This window comes from Taudactylus pleione, unplaced genomic scaffold (genome assembly GCF_031769625.1).
Source record: "Taudactylus pleione unplaced genomic scaffold, aTauple2 ptg000100l, whole genome shotgun sequence".
Lineage (NCBI taxonomy): Eukaryota > Metazoa > Chordata > Amphibia > Anura > Myobatrachidae > Taudactylus > Taudactylus pleione.
Window position 1 is genome coordinate 14,149,313 of NW_028284502.1, and position 7,603 is coordinate 14,156,915.

Here is a 7,603-nt window from a genome sequence, read left to right on the forward strand (position 1 = left end):
GCCGTCGCCGTCGTGCGCATGCTCTGTGGGGGGCCATCGACCCGGTCCAAGCGCATCGGTGCTAACGACCGGGTCTGAATGACCCCCTGAGTGTAAGCATTCCCGATGGTCGCCAAAAAAATTAAACAAAAAACATATAAATCAAACTGTGTTCTGCAAAACACAACAGAGCCAATATTTCATAATGTCAGATCCATTTGCAACATGGAGGAGGTGTCGGCCAGGTCACTGTGCCTCTTTTTTTCTGACTTGGCACTGGCTAAGACTGCAGAGGAGCACAATCTTCTAATGTTACACATTTTTATTGAGCTGTGTTGTTATAAAAAAAATATAATCAATAAATATTTATGTGCCAAACATATATAGGACTAGCAAACACTTTTTATTTTACCACATCTTAACTTTATGCAAAGTTCTCTGTGTGGCCATTTTACTGGGTTGGGACGGGATCCCGGTGGTCGGTACCCCAACGCCGGCATCCCGACAGGATTAAAATACCTACAACGGCTGGTACCCTAACCCAACTCCTACCCCACCCTCCCCGCACCCTAAACCTAACTGCCCTCTCTACTGCCTAATCCTAACCCTCCCCCTAGTGCCTAACCCTAACCCCTAAACCTAGCCCTCCCCCTAACCCCAATACTTACCGTTGGGATGCCAGTGCCGGGATTCTGACTGGTGTCGGGATTCCAGTGTCGGCATTCTGAGTGCCGGTATCGCGACAGCCTGCATTTCAACTACCTCCCAGAACTGTGATCAACTGTAAATTGTCTTGTGTGCATTCTACTTTCTTTCTTTATGTGAAGTTTGTAGTCTTTTTATAATTCTCTCTAATTTTATACTTCTAATGGTTAAAAAAAAATAAATGAAAATACATTTTAGGGTGTCAAAAGCGGTGCCCTTCAGCCACTTATATCAGGTGCTGTCCTGGGTTCTGTTGTTTTCCTGCCTTCCCCTGCTGTGATAAAGGTTAGTTCTCCTTTGTGTTAGGGGCATCTGATGTCATCCTCATGCCAAAGGTCAATTGCCTGATCGGGCCATCTGTCAGCTGGATGATTTATTTTTTATTATTATTATTATTATTATTTTATTTTTATTTTTTTACTGGTGACGTGTGGAGGGCAGGAGGTGTTGTTGGTGATGGGGGTAGCACACATTGCAGTCTTTTGATGATACAGAGGAAGGTAATGAGGGGGATAATGAACATGAGTGGAACTAATTGATAATTTGGGTATTGATTAATAATAGAGATGAAGGAGTTAATGATATTGAAGGGGTTGTTATGATAAGGCTGAAGTAATAATCATTTAGAGCAGAGGGATAATTTCTAGCAGTCACTAGGATGGTCTGTGTATCGTATGGCAGTCGCTAGGATGGTCTGTGTACTGTATGGCAGTCACTAGAATAGTCTGTGTATTGTAAGGCAGTCACTAGGCTGGTTTGTGTATTTTATGGCAGTCACTAGAATGGTCTGTGTATTGTATGGCAGTCACTAGGATGGTATGTGTATTGTATGGCAGACACTAGGATGATCTGAGTAATGTTTGACAGTCACTAGGATGGTCTGCTTGCGTGGCAGTTACTAGTATGGTCTGTGTATTGTATGGCAGTCACTAGGATACAGTATAATACCTGTTTTGGTTTGAAAAACATTTTGATTCATTCATGGGAACATTTTCGTTTAATTTGAACTAAATTGCTGCTGCTAGTATTCACATGTAATCACAGTATTATATATACATCACTGCCACCATGAAGATGTTCAGATAGCGGAACTGCTTCTTGGAATAAGGGTACACCCCATGCTTATCAGCTTTTTTTCTGCCCCCTACAGGCAGGTAGGAAGTGTGGGGGGCATGGTGGGTGTTGTCAGGGGTGTGATTCTGCAATTACTGGCACTTTAAAGTTAGGGGTGGGGCCATGATGATGCGATTCACCGTGAACCACATCCTAAAGACCCCAGATTGCCCACTTTAATTGGTAAGTGGGCATCCGCGGTTGGCTCCGGGCAGGGCCAGAATTAATAATGGGTTGATGGAGCTACAGCTCCAGGCCCACCATCAGAATAGGCCCACAGCCTTCTAATGTGAGTGTGCACTGCTGTAGAAAGTTCTTTTTATTTCCTCTGCAGCAGCCTGAGGGCCGACCACGCTCCCTCCCCCTCGGACGTGCATAATACCCCCCCACCTCAACCCCGGCCGTGACACCGGACCACCGGTGAATAAACATAATGGAGCGCTATGGAGGGCTGGGCTTCTAATACCCTCCCAACGCTAGTAACAGCGAATTGGCAGCGGCGGAACCTCCGTGTCATGTGACATCACTGCATGTGACGTCACATAGGTGCCGCCCGCCACTGCCACCGTGTCCTTATGCAGCCCGTCCCAGGCTGTGCACCGACCACCCGCACCACCTCCGTCACGTGCTCACAGCTCCTCCGTTTAGGCTGGTGATGACTCCGTGACAGCAGCAGCACTGACTGTGATCTTTTGAGTCCTCCAAAAGGTGAGCTGCTTTTCAGTTCTTCTGGCTGGGCTGCTGATGTATATGTATTGATATGTATGCATATCAATCATATAATTAATATTAAATTATTAAATCTTAAAAATTTTTTTTTATATATATACACACACACACATATATATATATATATATATATATATATATATAAATAAATAAAAAGACCATGTATACAAACCATGCATGTATATATATACACATGAACTTACTAATATGATAAGTACCGGGCATTTTACCATTGTTCTGTATAAACTTGCACTAAAAATATTTACTGTGCTTAGTTTAAAATCCCTCTTTTAAATATTGATTTTTCCTGCTGTACAGTGTATGTTCTTATTAATTTAATAAATATTGTTAATATTTTTTTATATACAAAGTTGATAGGTCAATAATTTTTAATTGAAATATATACTGGATTCTGTTTACATATGAGATACATGCTCTGTAGCATTATGTGCACATTTTTTGCATTGACACTTTATCTATACCAGATACACCTTTTTAGCATATGCACTTAACTACCAGAGAATATTTTCAAGGATATACACATAGCCTTGAAATATATATATATATATATATATATATATATATATATATATATATAATTTTATATATATATATATTTATACTATATAAATATAAAAGTCTGGTATTTATTTGCACTGTTATTATCACTGATGTGTTTTAACTGTATTTATTGCACTAGAACATGATATCTTTATGATCTTGTTACACTTATAAAATATTATTTATTTACTATTAAGCACTGTTGTCGCTACACACAAGTTCACTTTTTAAATAACTTTTTTAATAGCAGATCACCACTATTTGTACATCTTGTAATAAGATGACACCTGATGTGAAAGTGCAATTAGGATCTAGTCTATATTACTGTATAATTAGAATCCAGGTGGCGCTTATATATGCTTCACTTTATATATATATATATATATAAAGTCTCCAGGTCCGGCACTCCGGATAATCAACCAAATCCTGCAGGGGTGCCCTCACATAGGGATAAATAGGAGCATGAAGGTGCAGCACTCCCCTCTCAATAAATCAAGCAGAGACCAAAGGATCAATAGAACATTTCAGTACTTTTACTTTTATGGTTGTAGATAGTACTAAAAGTACTGAAATGTTATATTGATCCTTTGGTCTCTGCTTGATTTATTGAGAGGGGAGTGCTGCACCTTCATGCTTCTATATAATTATATATATATATATATATATATATATATATATATATATATGTATATTTTTTCTCACATACTGTACATATACTTTGGCCCGGTGCCCTCGCAGCAAAAGCAAAACATGCAGTAGAGTAAGGTGCGGCACTCGGCACAATAACAGGCATAGACAAATGACTAAAGTCAACGTTTCAGCGTGATACTGCTTTTACACCTAAATTCCGGGTCTGTCAGGGTTACCAACCGGATCAGAACTGGAATTTAGACGGCGCCGACCCCGGATATTCCCGAGTCAGCGCCGTTCACACCGGAGCCAGGTCTGCAGAGACCCGGCACTTCCGGCGTGAAAGTGGATGCTTGGAGATGACGTAATCTCCAAGAGCCACTGAAGCCGGCAAATCGGCAGGCATGCGGCGCGTTCCAGGTAATCGTGACCCGGATCGCGACGTTTACACTGCAGGGTTCAGTGATCACAAATACGCGCTACAGCACGTATATTACCCGAAAATGAGGACTGGGGACCCACTTTTGAAGAACGGGTGGGTGTCTGGGAACGCGCTCTGCTGCGGCCAATCCCTGGCTCCTGATTATATGACTCAGCCAAGCCAGGGATGAATATAAAAAGTGGAGGTGAAGCAGCCCTCTTGAGCCCCTTACCGATGCTGCAGTACCCGGCACTATGGGACAAGTGGCCTCGACACTAGGACAGCCCCGGCGGATAGATGGCTCCGGCATGATGAAGGCCCCGGCACCCAGCAGGAGGATGGCCCCAGCACAATGGCGGCCCCAGCACCCGGAGGGAGGACAGTTCCAGCATGATGATGTCCCCGGCAGGAAGATGGCTCCGGCACTCGGCGGGGGGGCAGCCCTGGCATCCAGCGGGAGGACAACCCCAGCATAATGACGGCCCCGGCGGGAAGATGGTTCGGGCGGGATGACGGCCAGGTAGGAGGATGCTGTGCAGGATTAAAGTAAATTTAATAAGCGAGTGGGGGTTGGTTTGGTGCTGCGGGTTAACGGGTGGCTGTGTTGTGTCAGGTGGGAGGACTGAGCATTACTTCTTGCGGTTGCTGGCACTGCTGCTGCTAACAGTGAAGAGTGGCAGGCAGGCAGCCCAAAGAGGGTACATTTAGCAAACAATGTAGGGGGGGGGGGTCAACTGCTACTACTACTACTACTTTGAGCCATACCTCACAACATTTGTTGGGAGGGAATCGGGATCTGCGCGCGCGCCCGAAAAGGGGCGTGACCTACTGTAAAGTGGGCATGGTCTGATGACACGCCCCGTTTACATCACTAATGGGGCGTGCCCAGCAACTCCGAGATGCTGGGCAGCCCCCGGGCTTCCCCCCGTATGCTGAATAGATGCTGTGCGCATGCGCACAGCGTCTATTCTAGCTCTGCCCTCAGTACTGCTGCAGCTGCTATCTGCCCTTGCCCCCTCCCAACCCCTAAAACTACCTGCCCATAGCCCCTCCTTGCTCCCCACCGGTGTTGTAACTTCTGTATGCAGTTACCCCATGCCTACCCCCAGCACCATTTGCCCTTACTCCCCTATACCCCCCGCTCTACCCCAACTTCTCCCTGTCTTTACCCTCAAGCTCTACCTCAACTGCTGCCTGCCCCCAGAACTGTCCCAACTGCTGCTTGCCCTCACCCCCATAATATGTAATGGGACCCAGAAACAGTGGAATCGGACGCCAATTTTTTTAAGTGAGGGGTCCCTGGGACTCACAAACTTTTCGCTCTGCGCGATCACTGGGGTTTCACGAGTCATTCCCGTATAAAACCCTGCAAGTTACCTGGTTTGGATTGCCATGTTACTCGACCCGGCAATCCAACCCTGTCCCCTTTTCACCAATGAGCTACACGGGTTAACCCTGCAATAACCCGGGTTTTAGCTCTGGTCTAAAAGGGGTATTAGTAACGCTATTGTCAGTATAATTATGTGTGGGTGTGTAATAATAAAAAAAAAATAAAGGTAGTGTATGCTTCATATCAGGGGTGGCCAACCAGTCAGAGTTAAAGAGACCAAAAATATCTGTAGGTATGTTAAAGAGCCGAGATCATGCGAACAAGCAAAAAGGGATGTGGCCTTGTGCCAGCTAGGCCACACCCCTGGTATGATTTTTTGTAGGAGCATGTGCGCATGCACACAACCATGGAGGTAATTATTAAAGGGAAAGAAAAAGCCAAAACAATAAAAAAAAAAAAACAGATCCACATAAAATACACTGAAACAAGCTAGATCCACATAAAATACACTGAAAAAGCCACATCCACAAATAATACACTGAAAAAACCACATCCACATAAAATACACTGAAAAAGCCACATCCACAAAAAAATTAATTGAAAAAATAAATAAAACAGATTCACATAATACAATCCAGCCCCCCATGTGTCACAACAGCAGTCAGTGTCAGTCACGGGAGCCACATCAGGACAATGGAAGAGCCCCATGTGGCTCAAGAGCCACAGGTTGGCCACCGCTGCTTCATATAATCAAAGAGGGGAGGGAGATGAAGATGGTTCAATGTAGGTGGGTAGCTATGCTCCATGGTGCTAGCCACACCTAATGACACCCCCACATAACTGGTCACACCCCCATATCAGTAGTCACACCCCCTGCGAAGTACACAATAGGCCCTTCATAGATTTCAGCTCCAGGCCCATGAGGACCTTAATCTGGCACTGGCTGCGGGAGACTTGCTTTCCTTTCCGGGCATCCTGTTGAGCCACCTGAGATTCTGCAGCCCCCCGGTCTTCTCAGAAGAGTAAGCAAGTATGACACACTCACTTTCATGGCTGGGACAATCTAAAGTTTTGTTTGCAGGGCCATTCTACAGGTGGGGCAACCAGTTCCATCCCCTAGGGCACAAGGCCGAGGGGGTGCTGTGGTTGCTGCCTCAGTGACACCTGTGCCTGGTTTGGTAACTACCTGGATGGGTGCCTGACTGCCTAAGGACACACCTGTGTCATCCTGCTTGCTGTTACTGACCTCCTCCTTCCAGTACATGTGACCAGCATGGATCCGCACCGCCGGAGATACATTGCCCATCCCCATTACTCATGTGGCTGGGAAAAGGGTGTAACCAGCATGTGGAGGCAAAATGAAGTGGAAAAAAATAGCAATGGCAGTGACAAATTGTAGCATGTAACCCACTGGGGTAATGCAATGGGGCCCAGGAAATTAGCACAAAAAAGAAGTGCAAGTGTGAAGAGCTGGCACCCCACTGAAGAGTCGGCACCCCACTGAAGAGTCGGCACCCCACTGAAGAATCATAACCTGACACCAGAGGGAGTGTGACCAGGCCAAGCAGCCAGGACATGGAAGAGTGCAGGGAAGGCAACATATAAACAACTACAGCCCATGGTTTGGCCCCCAGCCCAAGTGCCTGGCTGTTAAATTTGAGAATGGGGGTGAGCACAGAGCACACACAGTCTATGAATATGGTGGAAGTCCCAGTTTAAGTGTATTATGTTCCTAGCTGTGTACCATTGTAACCCACTGCATGGCTCTCCTGCTATTTTGAAACTACTAACCACTTTTCTGTCTAGCAGGACATACAGTGTTGTGTAGGCCCACAAAGCTGAGGAGACAGAGGCACCAATAAAAGCAAAGTGTTATACAGGGCCGTAACTAGCGTAGCGCCTTGTGTGCATATCCTAGGGGTTGGCACCATCATTCCCCTGTGACACCAGCATTTGTCTTGCAGGATGCCTAGAACAAACCCTGTCACCTGGAGCACCGCCTGGTGCAACCTTAGGACACATCGGTCTCCACCGCAGAGCTACTCAGAGCATCCTTAGGACACTCCAGGCACTCTACTCCTTCCTGGTCCTGGTGTCCCACCTCCTCATCATGATCTAACATGTTCGGTCCACTG